Raw genomic sequence first — 25428 nt, forward strand, 5'->3', positions numbered from 1 at the left:
ATGAAGAAAAAATAATTCAATAAAATTTATCACTCCTTTATGATAAACAATTCATTGTACAGACCAGAAAATACTTATCAAGCTAGTAAAAGAACTATCTTAACCTGATAAAATTGTATTTTAAAAAATACATAGCAAAAAGAAAAATGGCTAAATGCATGGTCAAGGCTCTATCTTACACACTAAGCTAAAAAACAACTTTGAACAATCCCTGGAACATTATGAGGAATATTTCAAGGAGATTGTATTTCTTGAAAAGATATTTTAAAAAGATATTTTTATGAAATATGTAGAGGAAAATTAGATTATAGGTAGCAATCTACATTTGCGATGCATAATTGAAATACAGTGGAATTGGTAGGTCTGGAAAGAAAAGGAGAAATACAAGAGATATTAAAGTAGAGCAAGGTAAAAGACTTGGAAAGTATTGCCTGTATAGAAAGGAGAAGAAGAAAGATGGAAGATGTTTAGGTTTATGGAGTGGACACTGGGAGGATAGGGTACATCTCACTACATGGAGGAAGACATGGAATGGAAGCACCCTTTGGGCAGCGGGGCATACAAATGTGAAGATCTGCCTAAATGTGAGTGGCAACAGAGACTGGACTGCTTGAAACCATTGATTTGGATGAGATCATCCAAAAAGAAAATACAGAGGAGTGGTTAAAAGAAAACCAAACAACACAAAGAAAGAAGAGCACAAAAAGGAACTAGAAATGAACAGCCAGAGAAATAGGAGAAGAACAAGGGGAAACGTCCATCATTAAAGATTTTAAGTAAAAGATGTTCAACAATGTGAAATACTATAAAAGCTTTAATTCCCCTTTTTGCCCTCCCTTTCACCAATCATAAGTCATCAAATTACATAACATTTTTTACAAAGTTTACTAATGAATTTATGTGATCCAGCACTCTCAGACCTGTATCAAGAAATAAACTTTTATTCCCACCTGCTAGCTTTTTAGAAACCTAGGAACTTCATCTGCCCTTCAGAAGAATAAAACAGCTATCATTATGCAGACATCTGTTAGGACAAAATTTCTACTAACTGAATTATACCTAAGAATATAGTTGTACATTGTAAAATGTTTCTCAGAGAAAGTGAAATAAATAATGCAAATACAATTCTGAATGGACTTCCAATTACTTAGCTTGACAGAAAGAGAGTAGAACCCAACCTAAAACAAAATGTTAGGATTAAAGTGTCAGAAGTTGACAATGGTAAAACTGCCTAGGGGAGATTAATGCTATGTCATTTAAGCCCACTTAAGAGCTTATTTCCAGGAATTTAATGAAGTATGTTTTCTATTTCTCAGAAAAACAGTAAGTGCAACATTGATTTATTTTAAAAAAAAGGAAAGTAGATTCTATGTAATTATTTCAGCAGCCCTCACTTTATTCCAAACCAAATTCTACTCTCCAGAAATGACTTCTTACTAGCTTGAGGTATAATTGACATACAATAAGTGCACACATTGAAAATCTACACTTTGCTAAGTTTTGATATATTTATATACCAGAAAACCATCACCCACAATCAAGACAATGAATGTATCCATCACCTTCAAAAGTTCTCTAGTGTCCCTTCATAATCCTTTCCACCTTCCTCCTGTCTCCAACCACTCACCTAAATTTCCAGCAAGAAATTCTAATTTCTAATTTCTGATCTAATTTCTGTCACTAGATACTAGTTTGTATTTTCTAGAATTGTATAGAAATGGAATCTTATATTGTATTAGTTTCCTGGGGCTGTCACAGCAAATTACAACAGGCCAGGTGGCTTGAAACAACAGAAATGTGTTCACTTAAAGTTCTAAGGTCTAGAATTCTGAAACTGGTGTCAACAAGACCAGTCTCCTTCCAAAAGCTCTGGGAAGACTTCCTCCTTGCCTTTTCTAGCTTCTGATAGTTTCCGATAGTCTTTGGCATTGCTTGGCTTGTGGCAGCATAACTCCAATCTCTGCCTCTGCCTTCACATGGACTTCTTCCCTGTGTCTCCATGATGTCTTTAAATGTCTTCTGTCTCTCCTTTTTATAAGGATATCAGTCACTGAGTAATCCAGTATGACTTTATTTTTACAACATCTTCAAAACCTCCAAACAAAGTCATATTCAGAGGTAAAGGGGTTGGGACTTTGACTTAACATATTTTGGGGGAAGATACAATTTAATCCACAATATTCTGCCCTCTGGCCCCTTGAAATGCATCTTGCTCTCAACAGCAAGATACATTCACCCTATCCCAACATTCCCAAAGTCTTAACCCATTTCAGCATCAACTCTATCCAAAATCTCATGTAAATACCAACTGAAGAAGTCCCAATTCTCGTCTTCTCAATTATCTAAATCAGGTATGATGAGATTCTGGCCCATTCTGGGAAAAAAAATTATTTTTCATTTGTGAATCTGTGAAACTAGAGAATAAGTTATCTGCTTCCAACATACAAAAATAGGACAGGCATAGGATAGACATTCCCATTCCAAAAGGAAGAGATTAAAAGGAGTTGTGGTTCCCAAACATGTCTCAAACCCAGTGAGGCAAATTCCAGTAGGTTTCAATGCATGAAAATAATCCTTTGTGGCTTGATGCTCCGCCCTCTGTGCCCACTGTTAGCCCTGTCCTCTGTATCCACAGAGCCTTGTTAGTCCTACCAACTTCTGAGCCACCCTCAGAGGCAATCTTCCCTTTTCTTGAAGAATAACACATTTGCAGGCAAGTGGCTTTATAGGCCTGTTTCCTACCTGTAAAATCCCTCAAGTCTGACATCCCTCCATCATTTCATCCCATCTCTGTCTCTTTGGTTCAAGCTGGCAATATTTTCGGTTGGCTCTTCTGTGTATATCAAGGGGGACTGTTTTAACTAATGACATCTGTAAAGGCCCTACCTCTAAATAAAGTCATGTTTACAGGTTAGGACTTAATATATCAGGAAGATACAATACAATCCATAACATACAGTACATTTTTGTATTCTTTTATTCAGCATAATTATTTTAATATTCATCCATGTTTTGCATATCCCAATAGTTCACTCCCTTTTTATTACTGATTGACATTCCCTTTTATGGATAAATCCCCTATCAATGGTCATTTTGATTGTTTTCAGTTTTTGGCACTGCAAATAAGCAGCTGTGAATCTTCGTGTGGAAGTCTTTGCATTGATATATGCTTTAATTTGTCTTGGGTAAACATCTAGCAGTGCAATTGCTGTTTTATAAGGTTGGCAAAATGTTTAACGTTTTTAATAACTGCCAGTAAGTTTCAACGCATGAAATCTCACTTTACCTTCCCACAGTAGCCTGTGAGAGTTCCAGTTGCTCCACATCCCCTCAACACTTTGTACGGTATTTTTAAATTTTAGACATTCTGTTACATAGTGGTATCTCATACAGAGAGAATGGTATTTATTATATTGCATTCCCTGATGCATATGATGTCTAACATCTTTTCATGTGCGTATTTGCCTTGTGTTTATGTCTTTAGTAAAAGTGTCTATTCAAATCTTTTGCCCAGGTTTTCACTGGGTCGTTGTCCTGTTATTATTGAGATTTTACAGTTCTCTGCATATTCTAAATACAAATCCATCATCAGATACATGATCTGCAAATTTATTGTCACTGTCTGTGACTTGACATTCTTTTAACTTGTCTTTTGAAGAGAAGTTTTAATTTTGATAAAGTCTAGTTTTTAATTTCGATAAAGTCCAATTTTTTTCCTGATTCATATGTTGAGTGTTGTATCAAGGACAGCTCATTTAGTGTTAGCACCAAAGTCCTTACAAAGACCTATGAGACTCTAAATGAGGTCCCTTCATGATTATCTTCCTGACCTCATTTTTGCTGTGGATTTCTCCCTTTACCACTCTTCTCCAACCTCTTTGCAACTTCTTAAACAGATACAGGGCTGACTTGATGCTCATTTTGCTTAGAATTCTCTTTTCCCAACTACCTACAGAGTTTGCTTTCTGGTTTTTTTCATGTCTTTGTTAAATGTCAGCTCAGTAAAGCCAACTCTGACTTTCCTCATAATGACTGCAATCCTCTAACATTGCCAAATCTCCTACCCTGCCTTGTTTCCATCCATAGCATCTTCTATCATGCTGTATGTTTTTCTTGTTGATCAGCTCCTCCACTAGAATTTAAGCTCAGTGAGGCCAGGGATTTTTGTCTGTTCACCAGCATATTTACAATTAAAACATTACCTGGCATTTAGTGATACTCAATGAATATTTGCTCAATGCATGAATGAATACATGAATATATATTGATTTTGCCTTTATGCTTATTTGATAGTTTGGCTGACTTCAGAATATTAGTTAAAAATTACTTTCCCTCACAATTTTTTAAACAATCTTTTTATTTTGGAATAATTTTAGATTTACAGAAAAGTTACAAAAATAGAACAGAGAGTTATCATATCCCGCTTTCTCAGCTTCCTCCATTGTTAATGTTACATTACCATGATACATTTGTCAAAACAAAGAAAGTGACTTGGTACAATATTATTAACTAAACTCTACACTTCCCTCACAATTCTAAAGTCAATCTTTTAATACTTTCTAGTTTGTAGAGTGCTAATGATATATCTAATAAGTCCGATTTTCATTTTTCTATGAGAAGGTCCATTAATTGGACCATGAAAGAGAACTGTGGTGGATCCTTAGGTTGATGTCCATCACCTGAGAAACATTTCCTTTCTGCCCTTGCTGGTGGTGGATGGGTTTGAAAGCCCAGGAAGGCCTAGAATAGCAAGAGAAGAGAAAGAGGAAGGAAATATGTAAACAGGAGAATGGGGAATGTGTGAAATGAGACCCTACTCAAAAGCAACTTCACCCATAGGTAGGCCTTGTTGATCCCGAACGAGGGAAAGAACAGGTGTTGAAAAAAAATAGGAATGAAGTTTTGAAATAAGCTGTACTAAATTTTTTCATATACAAGACTCCAGTTGTGCTGTGATAAATCCCTTTCCCATTAGATAGCAGATTCTTTAATGGCTCCTTGGCCAGATTCCTTAACTTTTCTATCACTTTTGGTTATAAAGCCTTATTTTAGTACAATATTATTAACTAAACTCTACACTTCCCTCACAATTCTAAAGTCAATCTTTTAATACTTTCTAGTTTGTAGAGTGCTAATGATATATCTAATAAGTCCGATTTTCATTTTTCTATGAGAAGGTCCATTAATTGGACCATGAAAGAGAACTGTGGTGGATCCTTAGGTTGATGTCCTAAGGTCATCATTATAGACCCAATATACAGTTGTGGGGAATCTCAGCCAAGATAGGCACAAAACTACAACATTTTTTTTTCCCTAGCCAAAGGAAAAAATATCTACCTGACAGGAGAAGAGCAGTTCCATTTTCTAACAGATTTCCCAGCCATTCCAGATGCAAATGAATGATGGCCTTTCTCTCTACCCGAAGAGAGTGGTAATTAAGAGCAGGGGCATTATATGATCTTAAACAAAATCAGTAACCATGTAAGCAGGACACCGAAATCTAAGACCATCTGAAAGGAGGAGGCTCACTAAGTACCACCTCAGCGAATTGCACATATGGAAGTTCTGGATGGAGACGGACATCTAATGGTGCAAATGGCAGATACCAGTAATTTAGGCTGTTGTCCTTTGCCTCCTTCAGAGGAGGAGGGCCACAGAGGTGTCTGAAGCTCTGAAATATGAAGGTAGACCAAATTTTTTACTCTTCTAAAAAAGGCTCGACTCCCCTGTTTTCTCGGGTTCTCAGCTCTTAATATGTGGCATTTGTTAAATCGTTAACTGTCTGGGACTTCCCCAAGGCTGATAAGACCTTGGCATCCCCCGGCTGATAGTGACAGGAGCCCAGCCTTCCATTTGATCATCAATCTTAAGTGTTTTACGATTGACATTGCTTTAGGCCTGTAGACTATTTAAAATTTAAGGCCAAAATCCCCTAAGATTGAAATAATTTTCATTTGTTCAGGGTAATGTGTGCTGTGCAGATAGTATTATTGCCAATAATAAATGTATATGAAGTTTTAAAGAGTCAAGAAGTTTGAAACCAGTTTATTGAGGAGTCTCAGTATTTTAGGGATTAAACAAGTAACAATTATTTTTCCAATAACTGACTTCCAGTTGTGCTGTGATAAATCCCTTTCCCATTAGATAGCAGATTCTTTAATGGCTCCTTGGCCAGATTCCTTAACTTTTCTATCACTTTTGGTTATAAAGCCTTATTTTAGTATGCTAGAGTCTTGTATATGAAAAAATTTAGTACAGCTTATTTCAAAACTTCATTCCTATTTTTTTTCAACACCTGTTCTTTCCCTCGTTCGGGATCAACAAGGCCTACCTATGGGTGAAGTTGCTTTTGAGTAGGGTCTCATTTCACACATTCCCCATTCTCCTGTTTACATATTTCCTTCCTCTTTCTCTTCTCTTGCTATTCTAGGCCTTCCTGGGCTTTCAAACCCATCCACCACCAGCAAGGGCAGAAAGGAAACGTTTCTCAGGTGATGGACATCAACCTAAGGATCCACCACAGTTCTCTTTCATGGAGAGCCACAGCAATGTTGATTCCCTCTCACATCTTTCTCAAGACTGCAGAGAGCAAGGATGTGGTGATTATTCTCCCATACTCCTCCCAGGACTTCACTGCCATGTTCCCTTCTGTTTGGCATGGGCTATTCCAAAAGCCTTGTCTCTGCAGAAATCTGACATTAGTTTCTAGATTCACATCTATACTAAAAATTCAGGGAATACATGTGAAGCAACCCGCTACTTTTAACAATGAGAGATGTTCTCACGTCTCGAAAGGCTCTCCCAAGAATGCTTTCAAAACTCTTTCCTCCAGCAATGCCATAAAAGTGCTCTTATAGGTTCTGCAACCTAGCAAGCATTCAAGCCAGGAGGAAAGGTGTCCATCTCCCCTTCTTGCAGATACATCCATTTTTAACATGATTCTATTAGAGCCCTGCTCACTGCTGCTTCAGAGATGCAAAATTACTTCATTCCCCAACTCCACAATGAGGGAAGGAAATAGGCCCTCCTTGCAGAGCATAAAACCAATTTTCATCTCTCTCCTCTAAATCTTCTTCAGGATTTCCATCCAGGAAAGAAGGATGGGGCTGATTGATGAGCATATCCCAATAAAGGGGAGGTGACTGCCCCGAATACTGGAGGAGAGAATGTGGGGTGCTTCATTTATTGCAGTACATGGGAAAGACTGGAAATTCTTGCCTATTCTTGAAGATACTACCCTTGGAGATTGTTGCCAGGAGACTTTGTACTTAAACTCTGTGCTAACTGGGGAATCAATTTAATTTTGTGCATAGGCCAACCCCCGAGCTCATCTGGGTAGGTAGTTTAAATAAGCTTAGTCCCAGTGTTGCAAATTGCATTTTTCAAAGATGTTCACAGCAACGTATCCCATTTCACATATTTCCATACAATATAGTCTCTAATCAAGAGGTGGAGGTCTATGACCTCAGTCTTGAACATGTGTATTCCTGTGACTCAGAGTGTGGTAGAAGTGACTCATGTGACTTCAGAGACTCAGTAATAAAAGGCGATGTCACTTCCACCTTTCTTGCTGGGATACTTGCCATGTAAGAAGTCTGATTACTCTGAAGCCGCTGTGCTGTGAGGAAGCCAAGCCACTTGGTGAGGCAACATGGAGTTATACAGTCAGCAATCATAGCCTCTGAATCTCCCCAGCCTGGGTGCCAGACATATGAATAAATGAGCCTTCAGATTATTTCAGCCCCCAGCTACTGAGTCACCCCACATCTTTGAATATTCCCAACTAAGGATCCAGATATCATGAAATAGAGACAAACTATCACCAAAGCACCCTTTCTGAATTCCTGCCCCACAGAATTCATGAGCGTAATAAAGTGTTCTTTTATGCTACTTAGTCAAAGATGATTTTATAGCAATAAAAACTAATACATCTGGGATCCTTGAAAATGATTCTATCTTGTCAGTCATCTATGCTATTTACATATTTAGGCAAAAATAACTTTCTTTGAATCTGATTAGTGTAATGTTTCTTGGAATGCCTTCTGGACCATCACTGTAAGTAGAGCAGATAAGAAAATTCAAAGTGCTTCCAGGTACTGTTGTTATATTTCTAGGGAGACACAGAGTCCCATTGGTAAGCAGGGAAAGTAGGCCAATTTCATTTGTATTTACAGGTATTAAGAATTCTACTTCCCCACTTATTTTGTTATAACTTTTTAATCATGAAGGATCTTACTGCCCATCTCTAGATAAAACTATGTAATAAGGAGACTATGCCCTATTAGAATGGACAAATTATATGCTTTAATTTTATCTAGCAAGAAACCCAGAATGACATTCCTCATTCTTCAACTTACTTGGTCATGTTAATCATGAAAGGTAGGCTGAAGCCAAGTTTACAATGGCTACTGCTTCCTCTAGATCTTTTTAAAAATTTTTCCTGGGCTGCAAAGCTGTTTATTCATGTTGACTCAATTGCATCAATTGATGCAATTTATTATTTGCATATCATGTGTGGGATCTTTCTTAACCTATTCAGTTCCTATTCCTGGGGCACCATTAGCTGTAGTCTCTTTACCCTGAATGGCCCCTGTAAGGTTAAGAGGGAAGCAAAGTTAGCATTGTGTAGCCCTACACTGACTTCAAAGGGTTCAAAAATTGAAGCTGAGCTCTGGGAGTGGCAGCAAGTGCTTATTATCCTCTGTCAGTACATTGCAATGATTCCTGCATTTTGTCAGTGTTCAATAATTACAGTAATTATACTCTCAAAAAAGAGAGTAGTTGATGTGTAAGTTGTGTCCCTTCACCTTGAGGAACTAGTCAGTGCTTTGAGTCCTTAGGAATGTGCAGGAATCTTTCAGTTCCCCAGGTTCATAGACACAGATGCTGTTGGAGCAGGGGGTGACCTCCAACAAGCTGGTCTGCGGGTCCAGGACAGCACTTTATATTCAAGGCCAGCCTCCAACCACATCTTTAACTTAAGTAATATGATGTTATGCCCAAAAGATGGAACCAAAGGTATTACTCTTTGATTCTTTATACTGCTGAGTGATCATATCAGACTTACATAAGCACTGAAGATATTTATACAATTTAAGACATAGGATTTGGGAAGGCTGGTGAACTGGACTAGTGACATAATAATTGTAGAATTACCAGACTTAAATATCTGGGTAAGCAGATATAGGATGGGAGTTTCTCCAGTAGTCCTAAAATTATGGCTAAAACTGAAGAAGTGTTATTTAACCTACAATCTAAAGTGAGCAAATGGTATATCCCTAATAACAAGATTATCAAAGAGCAGAAGCCAAGAGAGATTCAAGAAAAAAAAAGGGAGGATTCATTGCATCAAGTTCACATGTTTAAAAAGACAACGACCAAGAAAAAAAAAAAAAAAAAAAAGACTGCCAGATCCAGCAATTAGGAATGGTTTGGGTAAAATGATAGGAGTTGATGCTGAGATGCAATGGGTTGAAAGATTACAAATAAATGAAACTAACCAAGATAAAACCTATCATTCCAGAATTTTTTGAGAAAGGAAAGAGACTAATGGGAGCTAAATTTAGATGGTCTGATAAAGAAGCCAAGAAAGAAAAATTGCAGATACTCAAAAAATGAGATGCTGGGCAGCAAGGTAGGAGATGATGGAAGACAATGAAGTAGATAAGGGTCATTCGTCTGGGGCTCAAAGAACATTCAGAAAAGCTACTTAAGAGTATAAAAGCAATGATTTGGTTCATTCTGTAAAGGAAGTTCTATTAAGTATTCAGTTAAAGAGTCCAGTTGAGATTCAAATTCCAAGTTCTAAGTTCCTGTGTTCAGCTTTCTCATCACTCTGCCATTTCTTCTAAGTCATCACAGATGGATAACTCCTCTAGCTAATATATATTTGACAGCAAGCTTTGTAATGAGCTATTACAGAATGTAATACAATTGCAGCTAGTAATATTTTATACCACTAAATTAAACTTTTACAAAGCATCTTAATTTCTATGTTATCAGGTTTTAACACTTTTATGCATAATATATCAAAAATGTGGAATTCCTCTAAAAATTACCAGAAAGTATTAGATGAGGTCTCATTTAAATGATAATACAATTTATTTTTTCACTTATCAGACATTTTTCAGAGTTAACCTTATCTGGCCATGATTTATAGCAAAATAATAAAACAGACTTTCAAAAAGCTAACTTTTTGCATTTCTAGAAGATTATAATTATTTCTATGTCCTCTGAGGCTTATAATTTGATAGCATGCCACTCTTAATAAATAGCCCAATTCTGCAATTCTAATATAATCCTATCACGTCTTATTATTAGATGATCATTAACACTTAAACCCAGTGATTTATTCTTGCCCTCTGTTAATATATGCTGTCATCACTTGTAAAAGAGATTAAAGGAAACACAGAATGCGTTCTCCCTGTGGAGACAGATGCAGTTGGTGCTAAACTGGCAAGTAAACTGCGTGACCACCTCCTATACCGTGTCCCATTTTAATCCAAACTTTTAACCTGTTCCAAAATATTGCTGGGACATAAGGAGCCCAAGCACAAAAATGCGGAGAGAGAATGCACTACGGCAATATCTTTACTCAGAAAAGTAAAGTACCACATTTAATCATCTACACCTAACTAATTTCTAGTTTAGATTTCAGGAGCCTATAGAATAGTCAGTTTGCCCAAATATTGAACAGGATGCTAACTATCTTATAAGAAAAGGGCACCCAGGAATGATTTGACAATTCTGTTTTAGCTCATCCTGTGTCCAAGTTGGATATTCTAGTTATGAGGCTTTCACAGCTGCTCACATTTTCTATTGGGAATTTTTGATGTGGCTCCGAAAAAAAAAAAAAAGATTCTCAAACCTAGAATTCACTCCATCATGTCACCACAAAGCTAAGAGTATTTCCGTGAAAAAGAAATCAGGAAAAATAAAAGAATACTCAGGCCCATTCTCTTCAGTGGGAGTGGGTTAGTAAGAGGAAGAAAACAGTCCAGGGGACATGAAGTCGAGCAGAAGAGAACTGGAGAAAGTCTCTTGAACTCTTTTCTGTTCATCAGTCTCCATTCAAGATGTGGCAGCTGCCCTTAAAAATTAGGTCTCCAACAACAGAGAACAATGGCCTTGTAAATTACTGTTTAACTGCTTCAATATTTGGTTAAATAGTAATTTCCTCAAGTGGCTAAAACCAGACAGGATGTTTAGATATTCATGGTTCTTGGCTGTGACGGTTGTATTTCATTTTAGATCAAATTGACAGACTCTTCAACCTCTAAAGCAAACCGAATTATTTTTAAATGCAGCCATCAGAATATTCAACAGGAAATGTAATAGTGCAAGATGCCAAAATGAGGAAAAAAAACTTTTCCAAATTAAATTTTCAATGGCTCCTAGATGGGGGTATTAGGAATCCTTCTGCTGCTGCAACTAATGAAGTCTGTGCACTTAAAATGACCCAAAGCAAATTTAGAGTCTTCATTGTAATTTAAAAAGGGCTCCACTGTGAGGAAATGTGACCACTCTAACAGCAATAGAACAGGGTAGAAGAGTTGGAAGAAAGTTCATGCAAGAATCCCCAAAATTTGAAGCAGACTAAGACAGACAGTTGTCTTAGCCAGAAGCTAGCTCAAGTTTTCTTTCAGTGTTTCCTTAGAAAGGAGAAAGTAAAATGCTAATCTCAAAACCTCACTCTATGTTTCAGTTGTTGAATCTATAAAATAACTATATATTTATATAATTCTAAGCCTATAACTTGTGTTCAATTATTTGCAACAGATCTTTTTGTTGTTGTCACAAAGCCCCCCTGGGAGTACAATTTATAGTAATAAGGCCTGTGTGGGCCCTGTTGAACACCGACTGTGAGCAGATTAGGCAAGTAGTCCCACCTTATAGAACAGGACCTTAACATTTATTCTGGAGTAAGAGTACTAGGCCTGATTTTATTCATGCTTTGAAAAGCATTAGTTGAATACCTACGATGTACACTGCCTTGCAAGAAATACAAAGATTACAATTCAACAATTCATGAGTCGGTAAGGAGAGCATTGTTAAGGCTTACGAATACATTCCAAATGAATGACAGATCAAACATCTCCTGATTCTCCCAGAAGTCTCTATCCAAGCCCAGCCACACATTCCTTACAAACATTTCTATTCTACTGTAATAAGCTAATGGGGACAAGGAACTGACTTACTCAAGTTCATATTCCCAGAGTATTCCAAAGAGAATGGGTGCTTTGGAGTGAGTTTTCAGAATAAATTAATGAATTCAGAGGACAGAAACTAACTTTCAGTTCATGTGATCTGGAAAGACTTCAAGAAAGCAACTTAGCAGACCTGAAAGAACAAAGGAATTGTGACAGAAAGAAGTAGTGGTGGAAAGGAAATCTGAAAGATAATGAATCTGGAAAATATAACTGGAAGCTTTACAACCTATCTCTGACTTCGGAGTTTCCTTCCCCTAGGTCTTTCCTCCTAGACCAGCCTTCAATATGAAGTACCTACAAGAAAATGAACAATTACTTAAGATAAGTAAAGCAAGCTGATTTTTATTTTACTTCCATTTTTCCAGATGTACTCAGTTTAAGGAAGGAAAAGGTAAAACTTTGACTTAAATTTTACAAGTGAATTATAGCAGTAGACAAAGCTATGTGCATCCAAGAAGTCCTCTTCTGTCAGGACAGTTTGCTTATTTACGGAATTGTGTCTCCCACCAAAAAATTCATTTGCTGAAGTTCTAACACCTAAAACCTCAAAATGTACTTGCATTTGGAGATAGAGACTTTAAAGAGGTAATTAAATTAACATGAGTTTATCAAATTGGACCCTAATCCAGTTAACTGATCCTTCTAAGAAAAGGAAATATGGGCACAGACACATTCATACCAGTGAAAGACAATGTAAAAACACAGGAGAAAACACCCATTTATAAGCCAAAAAGAGAGGACAAGAACAGGCCTGCATCTTTCCCTCACGGCCCTCAGAAGGAACCAGCCCTGCTGATGCCTTAACCTGGGACTTCTATTCTCCAGAACTGTGAACAAATACATTTCAGTTGTTTAAGCTCCCCAGTCTGTACTACCTTATTACAGCAGCCCTAGCAAATTAACATACTGCACTAAAGGCCTCTGAGCACTTTGGCCATGCTTCAGTAGGTTTTTCCTTCATTTGTTCCAAATAATTGGAAAAGTCTGCCCATTTTTTGTATTTAGATTAACTAACAAGAAGGTGGAGGGTCTCTAACTTTTAAATGGAGGTGCTATTATGGGCAAACCAGTGGCCTTGGAGATAACTGGTCCCTCGGGCTGACTCACTGACTCCCCCACAAAATGCAGCCATCCCAGCCATTGATCTATCTCTTACGAAGGAAGTATTTCTATAACAAGGCAATGACCTCTACTGGAAGCAGTGCAGAATTACAGAAATCCCAGTAAGTCTCAAGCTAGACAGAGAGACAGACAGACAGAGAGAGAGAGACAGAGAGAGAGAGAGAGACAGAGAGAGAGAGAGAAACGGTTTTAAGTGTTAAGAAGCAATGACCAACATAGGAATTTTTAAGGGAGAATACTGTTACCCCCAACCACTAAAGAAATCTAAACTGAAAGGAAGCATAAAAGAATAAAAGTAGGGAAACTATTTTAAATCACATGTTGCTGGTTGTTGCTGAGGGGAAGGTTGGGGAGAGGGAGGATCATACTGGCTGAGGAGCATCTCCACACTTGCACCTCAGAAGGATTCTAGCTCCTTCCTCAGGGAGTGGTCTACCAACTGGCCATCAGCAGAGGTGCCACCCAGCCCCCCAACCCCAGACTTCATGAGAATCTAAGTCTCAGCAAGTCTCCCCAGGGGCTCTGTAAACACATTAAAGTTTGAGAAGCACTGCCATCTCCCTCATTCAGAAAGAGTGACATTTCAGTGGTGCCCTTAGTCCTCTTTAGCATTTCCCAGGGGGAAAATGCAAATCAACCAACCGAAAGAAGGCACCATACATGAAACACTCTAGGTTCTAAGTTCCTAAGCTCACTTGTCTTCACTTAAGTACATATAACGCAGCTACTCATAAAATATACAGGTTGAATTAACAAATGTTTAATTCGCCTTTTTTTTTCCTTATAAAACCTTAAAACTAAACTAATGACAGCTTTGGAACTCTCTGATTTCTAGAGTTTTTCAAGAAAATGCTGATCCTTCTAGTTCTGCTATTAATCATCCTTCTCTCAGGGAGGCAAGGAGTTTGAATTTTCACTCTCCTTAATGAATATGTTTCACATACCAAAATTACTTCAGCAATTTGCTCAGCAGCTTTAGAAGCCATTACTAAATTGCAGCTCAAATTCATTTCATCTGTTTTCTAAACTGGCTCTAAAATTTATCTTCACAAATTAGTCTAAAGCCTGGTACCAAGAATCAGCTATTTTTGTTCATCAGGAAAGACAGATTTTCTTGTAAATGCCCCCAACACCAGAGTACATTAATTTGTTTACAAAATATAGTTTATTTCTGGAGGTGTTCTGGTGAATGTTTAATAACCAGCTCCCAAAAAATAGTTTGAATTTTTGTTATTTGCCAATTGCCATAGTGTAAATTTTCCCACCTTAACCAATTTCAAGATACTAACGTGATCATGGAGCTAGGAAAAGATGAACACAATTGCCTCCTGGCAATGCAAGCAGGTTGTAGCACACCCTTATTTATTCTCAAAATACTACCAAATACCCCCTATTCTTCAGACTGTTTCTGGTATTGATTTCAAAATATATGTCAGCATGCAATATATGTGCTGTACAACTGTACAAGCTAATTATTTACCAAAATAAAACAGGCTTGAGATAAATTATTGGTTTTATTAATGACGTGATTATTTTATTGTAACAGTAAAAAGGTTGTTCATTAAAAATGTGATGAAACTCTTTTTTCTTATGAAACATTCAGAACAGATACAAAACAGCTGCTGACTCCAACACTGACTGTAATAAGCTTATTCTGCCCACACTTAGCTGCAAGAGCATTCTTCCATTATTTCATTAAGAAGGCTGTTTGTATTTGGTGTCCCTCTTATGTTTTTACATTTTATTTCCTTTGTATGCATGTATCTGTACCCAAATTTCTTCTTATAAGGATCAGTTATATTGTATTAGGGCCCAATCTAATGAACTCATTTTAATTTAATTACCTTTTTAAATTCCCTATCTCCAAATGCAATAGTAGTCTTCCTGGATATGGCAACACTTCCCATCATAATTCAGTCCCAATCATTTTCTGTTGGTAGGTCAAGACCTTTCAATCTGGACTGGTCCTACCCCTGGCAGTTCCTGCTCCATCTTTAGTCTCTCCAGCTCACACCAGAAAAACTTGTCTATAATTTCATTCATTTTCTAAGGATCTTAATTCTACTCATAAATTATTAGTTTTTCATCATCAGTGCCACAATAAAATGTCACATTATGGGTTGAATTACATCTCCACAAAAGAAGTTGAAGTTCTACTCCCCAGTACCTTGTGAATGTGACCTTATTTGGAAAAAAGATCTCTGCAGATGACCAAGTTAAAATGAGTTCCATGGAGTGGGCTCTAATGCAATATGATTGGTGTCCTCATAAAAACAGTAAATTTGGATAGAGACAGACATGCCTAGAGGGAAGACAATGTGAAGAAACATAGGAAGAAGCCAGCCATCTACAAGCCAAGAAGAGGCGCCACAAACAGATCCCTCTCTCATAGCCCTTGAAATAAACCAACTCTGTCAACACCTTGATTTCGGACTTTCTAGCTTCCAGAATTCTGAGACAATCAATGTTTGCTGTGTGAGCAGCCCATTTGCGGTGCTTTGTTATGGCAGCCCTAGCAAACTAATACAGTCACAATCAGAAAAGCTGCGTCACAAGTAAATTTTTTACTCGTATCGTATTTGGAGAGTTAGTTATAATTTTATTTTTGTAAAACTTGAGCAGATTTAGGTTATTCTATTCCACTCTTGTGATCTGCCTTTTGAGATGCTTTCTGAGTAGGAGGAAACAGCAGGGTTATAGCTGGATTTTGCTCAGAGCCCTAAATATGTCTCGTGAGGGTGAGGCACCTGCAAACACCCTGAGCCATGGATATCCTAAAAGGAAAAGTGGCTGAGAAATGCTAAAATATCTGCTATTAGGCCATTATTAACTTGCTAATGCAATGTAATAACCAGTTAAAAAGGGGATCTATGAGTTAATAAAGATACCTCACCTTAATCCATTCCTCTAATGGGCAAATTTCTGAAACTAAAAGCAGGTTGGTGTGGAAGATGTTCTGGGGAAGAAAAACCTCCTCAGAATCCTTTCAATGAACTCTACAGTCAGCCACAGACTCCACCTACATAAAGGTGAGCTTTGTGAGAGAATTTCTAAATGCAAAGGCACGCAAAACAAAACTAAAAGTTGGAACCATGTCAGGATGCTCCTTTATTGAAACATAACATTTTTAGAGCCTAGAGGGACCTGGGAGACTCACATTTTATAAGAAACAAATGAAACCCGGAGGTACTTCTCCAAAGTTGCAATTATTGGGAGACTTGACCTCGTACCTTAGTTTCTTTCCTTTTTTTTTTTTTTTTTTTGCGACAGAGTTTCACTCTTGTTGCCCAGGCTGCAGTGCAATGGTGTGATTGGCTAACTGCAACCTCTGCCTCCCTGGTTCAAGCGATTCTCCTGCCTCAGCCTCCCGAGTAGCTGGGATTACAGGTGCCTGCCACAGTGCCTGGCTAATTTTTTGTAATTTTAGTAGAGACAGGATTTCACTATGTTGGCCAGGCTGATCTTGAACTCCTGACCTCAGGTGATCCACCTGCCTTGGCCTCCCAAAGTGCTGGGATTACAGGTGTGAGCCACCGCACCCAGCCTCGTATCTTAGTTTCTTTGATTCTAAGTCCCAACTACCAGAAGTGAACTATATGAACCTGATCATGTCTCCCAGTCACTTGAGCTTTTTTAGATTGTAAATTTCCAAGGCCCAATCTCAAAAAGTCTGATTCAAATCTCAGGTTTGGCTCATAGATCTATAATTAAACTCTTGGAAAATTTGGCCAGGTAGCCAGGTTTGAAACCACTATTGGGAAAGATTCTGCCTAGACACCTACTACCTTTGGTCCACTGCTTATTCCACTCAGACCCAGCCCTGTGTGATAATGATCACATCTTCTCTCATCCTAAGGACGATGCTTAAGGTCCCCAGGCCAGCTTCTGATGCCTGGCACATTCACACTCAGCCTTGCACTATAGAACCTGCTCTTCCTGACTCCCAGGCAAGTCCCTAGCACAGAAAATATTTGAGAGCCGGAGAGGGAGAAAAAAAAACCCTGAAATTTCTTATTTGAATACTTTCATTTCATACTCGGTTCTGTTTCTTAATGTACTTGAACACATTCAATTTGCAGCCTCCAAGTAGCTATTTACCCATTCACCAAAGGCAGGATGATTTATGTAGGGTGAATTGTAATAAGCACAGGTTTCATTTATTTCATATCATTGCTGTATCTCCTAGGGGGAGGAGGGTTGATTTAAAAGCAAAACAAAAAATTAATCAGACTATGGCCTAGTGAATCACAATTATTTATACATTTTGGTAGTTCAAGCCAGAACACAGGGCTTCCTTGGCAATGTGGAGACTGAAGAGAACACGGGAGAGAGCTGAATGTAAGAAGTTTGGAGCTGTGAGTAAACTGTGCTGGTGGTCACAGTGGTCGGGGCTGTGTGACTAGAGTGAGGTTGTGCCTACTTTCTGGGCTTCCATCCTAAGCTTTCTCACCCTCACCGTTGAAGATCACAGTGAACAACACCCAATAGGGAGCGTGACACTACAAAATTCAAGAGACATGGCTGCACTAGAGAGTTGCCTTTGAAACCTTTCTCAAATATTCCTTCTCTTTCTCATCCCCACTCAACCTCTTCTAGCTGAGACTCTCATCAACTCTCTTCTAAATGGCTCCAGGAACCCCTCACTGCCTTCCTTGCCTCTGGGCTCTTCAGTGCTCCTGCCCTTTCAACAATACTCCCTGACCATTCAGGGTCTTCACTCTCAGTATCTCCAGCCCCTACTCCCTGCACCCCAGGGATCATGAGGCCTCTGGGAAATGGGAACTACCTCCAGTTGACACCTGTTTGGAGATTTCTGCTGTAGAATCCAGGTTGAGGCTGAACTTGTGTAACCTACACAGCCTGCAATAGTACCAGGGTTTCTATGCCAAACTGGAAACCCAAAGAAGGTTTGGAGAAGTCATACTTTGAGATACTATTTTTTGGGCTGTCTCTCCTTGGAAACCTATTTCTTTCCAAGGGAAAAAATAAAATGGTAATGGGACTCTTTTGGAACTTCTGCTTCCAAGTCTAGAGCTGACTTTTTTTGCCTTTGTTTCCAGCACTGAAACACGAGGCCAGTTGGGCTCATTGGCAGACGGTGTGATTAATACTAAACTTAAACTTCAGATTCTTTCAGGCAACCTCAGAAACTGCATCCTGAACCAGAATTGGCCTCTTTTTAAAATAATGAGGTGGACATACTACATCTTTATATTGATTTTTATCTGACTATGGGTTTCATCAATGACAAAATAGTTTCAGAATGAGCAAGGCATCTTCTGCCTCAGAAACATGCTGAACAAATCACATAACGAATATAAACCTGTGACATTTTAGGTTCAGGACAAGCATTTGCACAGTCCCACAATATCACACTAGGAAAGGGCTGAACCTTCCAGCCCTTAGGTACTGGCTCCCCTGGAAGTGAGAAGGAATTCAGAAACTCAACTACAAGATGTCAGAGAGATTAGAGTCACTGACCTTCCTTTTAGGAATGTCTGCAGAATTAGAAAGGATCAGAATGAAAGTCTATATTCAGATCCAGATTAAAATTTTGGGGGCTGTTAGGTAGTAGAGAATAAAACAAACATTGCTTTTGGGGAGTCTCAGAGTGTTGGGCTTGTGTTTTCCAAGTTTTTTTTGTTTCTTCTTTCTTGTTTTGTTTTTTTGTTTGTTTTTGAGACAGAGTCTCGCACTGTTTCCCAGGCTGGAGTGCAGTGGCGCTATCTCAGCTCACCACAACTGCCACCTCCTGGGTTCAAGCGATTCTCCTGCCTCAGCCTCCCAAGTAGCTGGGACTACAGGCAGGCACCACCATGCCTGGCTATTTTTTTTTTCTTTTTTTCTTTTTTCTTTTTTTGGTAGAGATGAGGTTTCACTATGTTAGCCAGGCTGGTCTCGAACTCCTGACCTTGTGACCAGCCCACTTTGGCCTCCCAAAGTGCTGGGATTACAGGCATGAGCCACTATGCCCGGCCTCAAAATTTCTTAGATTGCCTTGGATAGATTGGAAACTCCAGACACAAGTACAACATAAATGGCTTAATGACTACAGAGACGACATTAGGCCCAGTAATGGGGTGACTGCTAAATCGGAATGCACAACTCCCTCTCTTCCTTTCTTTCAAAATGAAAGAAAGAAAAATTAGAGCATTCTCTTCTCACTGGCTTTCTTCACCCTCCATCCCGTTACTCTCACATAAACAAATACACACAGCAAAGCAGTGTTCCCTAAATAAGAACTTAGGAACCATGGAGCATAAATCATCATGAAGCCTGGAGAAATCTCAGTCAATCTGGTAGCTTCCAATGTTTGGGGTACAAACAATGTTTTTTATTTTTATTTATTTTTTTTTTAAAAAGAACACAATGTAGCTATAGAGTCCAGCATTTTTCTACTTCAGGCTATTTCTTCGATTCTGCAACTTTTTGTCTCCTACTTTAAGGATCACCCCATTCCTGGGCCTGATGTCTTCTCTGTGATCATTAAGCCAATTATATTGTAGCTGTGTCTGAAGCTTCCAATCTATGCAGGGCTTTCGGAGAAATGTGTTCTAATTCTGCCTATTTTCTGTCTGATTCTTAGCTGGTGTGCTCTTCTCTACGATCCTACTCCCTGGCTGTGTGAGGCTCTTCATGTCTTCAATGGAGATGATGTACACAAAAGCATCTGGTGCATGGTAGGTACCTACATACTAGTTTCCTCTTCCCAGGGCCACTCTGCATCAAGCCCAATACTCAGAGACTTCGCAAAGCAGTATCTGTCTTATTCTATTCTCTGCCACCAAAGAGCCATCACAATCCTAATTTGGATCTGAATATCCACTTTCATTCTGACCCTGTCTAATTTAAACCAGTTCTTTATGTTTGTTATCTTTCCCTCCCATGTTTCTTCCTTAGATAATGATTTCCTCCTTTAAATTAACTTTCTCAAATACCTTAATTTATAAAAACTATAAATAGCATTAATGGGGGTGTAAAAGGCGTGCTCTGGTGAGATTTAGTGTGCTGACCTAAAAAGTCTCCAAATGCCCCAAAGGCAGATAATCGCTTTAGATAGATTAACCAAAGGGGCCCAATTTTTGAGATCGAGAAATCAAGACCCTCTGAGTTATTCCAACTAAAAACCAAGATGCATGTAACAGCTAATAAAGCTAAATTCATGCATTAAGGAGAAGGAAAATTTCAATCACTCTTCCTGTGCTGTAGAAAATTCATGAACAAATAAATACATTCATGCAAATAGCTCCCACCTCAAAGATGAGTTTGTAGGAGGGTGTTTTTTCCTTAAATTAACCTGCATTTTAAAGCAAGTGCTCCCCAACTGGCAAATCTGGCAGAATTAGTGAGTAGGAATGACCTTTATTCAGACTGTAATCTGTACATATAATTGATGACAGCCTCCAAAAAGATAACTAACATTCTGACCTGGTACTATTACATTTCAAGGTAATTTGTGTCATAACGGTTCATTTGAAAACAAGTACAAGCAAATTTATGCAGCACTGAATATAATCACTTATTCACATTCTCAGGATCTAAAAGAAATGTAACAGGCTTTTAAAAAATCAATACACAAGGCTGAACTTAATGGATTTTTCATTGGAACCTGCTCTGCTGCACGGCAGAATATGCAACCCAACATAGGTCTCAGCAGAGCTGGATTCGATTGGAAGAGTCTATCCTACCCACCTCCTAGGCCAAGGATATTCTAGTGTCAGGAAAAAAGATAGTTGCAAAGCAGTCTCAGTGAGCAAGAAATGAGAGTTCAAGACAGCTTTAGGATGAGCCAAATTCTACATTAGAGCAGAAAAGAGATTTGGCTGAAAGTATCAGCCTGGTTTATTTTTCACTCCTTTGCATGTATTGTTCATAAAAGGCTAAAATTTGGGAGAATTCTAGATTTGGCATCTTGGAGAAATAGCAGAAGAAGGTGTAACTGGAGAGAAGAGTACTAGAGAACACCAGAGGTCCAGGTGAGGGAACATTTCCGAATGCAGCATGTCCTGGCTTGCAAGTAAAGGAGACCATGGGGTCATTTTGACTTAACAAATGATTCCAGGGAAGGTACTTCTTAGACCTCTGTGTCTCAGTACATTCCTGTGCAAAATGAGTGCAGAGAGGAGGGTTTTATGGAGGAAAAGATACTTTTTTTCCAATGTCATGAGGCACCGATAAAAGATAGGAACATGTTCCTGGATGAGAGCTACTCCCCTGGCCTGGACTAGGCCCACTGACCTAGGGGACAATAGGACCACACTAAGGACCTGTACAGCTGATACTGCCTTGGTACTAGGACTCCTTGGTGTGTCTCCTGTCATAAAACGGGTGTGACATTCAAGGGACTTAAGGGGAGCCACAGCATTTCAAATATGAAAAACAGGAAATTCGATTCACTTTGAAGCATTCACACAGCCCATAGAAGAACTTGGGGCTTGTAGGAGTTTTTGAAGAGAAAGGGTCAGTGAAGACAGGGAACAGCCCACATCCTGGGCCCCTTACTCTCAAGGAGAATAGATGAGGAGAAACTGGTTCTTTACAGGATAGCCAAGTATGGAGTATTTTCATATTAAATAACTCAAATGCCAATATTCCATAGTCATTCAGTCAAATGCAATGTTACATTTATAATATCCTTATTTACTTTGCTATTAGAGACTGATTTTATAAGCCTGCATTCCAGACCACATTTTCTAAATTCTATAATTTGGATTCTTTCATTGTAAATTAGACATTTTCGAACATCACTTAATCATTAACAATTTGTTTGCATGAGTATAATTTAAAACATATACATAATACTTAATTTTGTTTTCAGTACACAATGGAGATAAACTACTCAGAACACTCATATTTACCAAAGTAAATAACCCATACCTAGTTTAACAATAGCCATCTAATAAATGAAACTGGAGGAAATACAATTACAGCACTTATCAGGTAAGAAAAAAAGTAGAATCATGAGCAGATGTAGTTTGCTGTCATGATTCATTTTCCCAATACTCTTCACAATAATGGAAAAAAGCATCTAATTGAAATGTTAACTCAGGGTTCATATCAAAATCTTGCTAAGTGAAAATTTTAATTCTTGTTTTTTATTAGTAGGAAAAGTCATGCATGGACATCATTTATACCTAGGGTGTTCTGGTAATCAGAAAAATGAATCTTTTCCACAATCTGTACCTTACCACCAGGAATATGAGGACGAAGTATCATCTGTTCCAGACTGAAGCCTCCACCTGGAATTTTTAGAAGCTAATGTGCATAAAAATGCTTAGCACAGAACCTAGCAGGCACTCCATAGCTATTAGTTTCTCTTCCCATCCTCCTTGCAACCTTAGGAATAAGCTGGTGGGAATTAAGTCTTGTTCCTTTAAGTCTTTAGAGCTTGAAATATGAACAAACTCTACCATCACAAAACAAGTAGGTCAGCACTTCCCACTTTCCTTTAAGCGTCCTGGGCCTATAGAAACCATTTTTCTTAGGTTCAACACCTGTGTACCTATGGGTCACCATCATGGTGCTCTGTACCCTCTCTCTACGCAGCATTGTGTCCCACTCACAAAGTCCTCCATGTCAGGACTTGTGGGGATCCACAGGAAACTGCTAGGGCTCCAAGTATTATCATTTAGAAGGGGCTCATTTACTACCAAGTATAATCAAGTCTCATACCAGAAAATGAGTAATACAAAATAATACTACCTCCAGGGTGAATAGATATGGCATAAATTTTAATGTGACTTGGTTATAATAACAAGAGAAGGAAAATATATATCCTTAAGTCTCAACCTCCCAGGCTTATTATCTTTTTTCTTGTTTTTCTTAATATTTTCTACCTCCTTTACTATGGATTATTGATTTAAAACCTATATGGACACTCTGCTTTACCAGAATTGACTTATTTATCATTAATGTGTTATTGCATAAACCAAGTTTCACCATTTTCTTTAATAAAATTTTTAAATATTAAAATTCACTGCTCTGGGAAACCACCTAAAAGAAATGTTCCCACTGAATCCTCTAGTGGCCTCTCTTGTGTTTTACACCTCTTACATGATATGTATCATTCATTCACTACACAAACATGTATTGAATATCTATCAGGTGCCAGGTACTGTACCTACCAGGTATTAAAGGTACAAGAATGGTTCCTGCTATCACAGAGATTACCTTCTACTGAGGAACATCAAAACTAAGCAAGCTAAAATTCTTCCTAAAGTCTTTAAAACTGAACAGGGTGTTATGATGGAGATTAATAAAATGTATTAAGGAGATACCTATTAGGAAGAAGGCCTAAGGTAGATAGAGCAATCAGGAAAGACCATTTATTGAGGTGATCTGTGAACAAACATTTAAATAACAAGAAACAGCAATCTTGCAAAGGACAGGGGGAGGACGATCCCAGGCAGTGGGAACAGCTAGTGAGCTCTACCTCCAAAAATATTATGGACCTTAACTATTGCCTTGGGAAAGGAAGGCTATATTGATTTAGATGTGATCACATTCCCTGAGCTTTCTCTTCTGTTAACCGTGATGTACCATTCAGGAATACACACTGCACTTTGAGTCAGGTATGTTCTCCCACTAAGATTCTCTCCCCAGTGTTGCATCAAGACCTCCCCATAGTGTTTAATCTCACATAGCTAAAGGACTTGCCAACAAGTGACAAACAAAGTTAGTCATATTAACTATGCTTTCTGAAAGAAATCCAGAATGTATGGCTAACACAGTGGTTTTCAAATTGCGCTCTGCAAAGAGAGAGGTTCACTCAGACCCTGCCCCATATGAGACCAAGAGAGTAGTCTTCTCCTTCACCACAACCATTTTCACCTGTTTAACACATTGAGCTTCTGTTGGTTTTATTTAATGAAAGGGTTTTGTGAGCAAAAAGGATTTGAAAACTCTGGTTTCCAGCCTGTTCTAGGACCTTTAAAGGAATCCAACTCTCTCAAACATGCTAGAAATGTTTGCACCTTATCTTTAGTTCTTCCAGGCCACCTCCTATGTTTCCATCCACTAAGCCTAAATCTCTTCCAGTTCCCCAACTTACACTCCATTGTGGCTTTGGCTTTATACCTTGCCTCCAGTGCTCTGTTTAGCCTATAAGCAGTTCTTTGTTTATAGGCTTAATTAATTGTGTTATAGATTTAAAGAGCCAACTTCTTCCTCCTTACTTTAGGACAAAACAAACAAACAAAAAAAAACTCTTACAATTAAAATGCAGAGATCATTAACATATACAAGGTAGTTCAATCCAGAAACAAACATTTTCAATTCACTGATTTGAAGTAAATTACTGGTCTTTGGCGGGGAAAAAATGGAGAAAACTTAAAAGTCAGATAGCCAGGTTTTCAAAAGAAATGCATGAAAACATTCAAGGTAATCCAGAATACAAAATAAATGAAAATATGCTTTGTTGCATAAACCAGGTTTCACCATTTTCTTTAATATAATTCCTTTAATACTCAAACTATTCCTCATTAAATTATAGTCTCTGATTATGACCCATTTGATAGGATCTATCTCCTTTACATCAAAAGAGAAAGTAACTCTGAAAGGAAAAAAGGACTAAATCAAGGGTTAAGAGGAGAAAGAAAAAAATACAGACTGAAAAAAAGAAAGCAGGACAGTTACAGATGAGTTTAAAAACACAAGGTCATCTTTCAAACTTCCAAAAAACTGCTACTTCTAGAATTATTCATCAGATATTGTTGCATAGTGATTTCTTACCAGTACTTTATGGAAAGAACAATCTGTAGAAGGTCCTCCTATTTCTTTTGAAACTTCTCAATGGTCTCGCTGCAGTGCAAGCCCAGACGGATTGGTCCGTACTGATTTGCAGGGCAGCACTACCAGCTTTCTGAACCTCTCTTTCAGGTTTTGTTAAAATTAGATGCTAGGGCATTAAGAAACGGGGCTCATTTTTAGCTGTCACAGATTCCCATGCACTGCACAGAAGACACTCACGTTGCTTTATTCGTATTGGAGAGGTGCACTTCATATCTTGGTCAAATTTATTTACCTGTTATGCTGAGTTCATTTCTACAACGCAACTTCCAATCAGAAGCATGAAATTAAAATCAGCTAACTCCATTCT

The sequence above is a fragment of the Symphalangus syndactylus genome, chromosome 18, assembly GCF_028878055.3.
Source record: "Symphalangus syndactylus isolate Jambi chromosome 18, NHGRI_mSymSyn1-v2.1_pri, whole genome shotgun sequence".
Lineage (NCBI taxonomy): Eukaryota > Metazoa > Chordata > Mammalia > Primates > Hylobatidae > Symphalangus > Symphalangus syndactylus.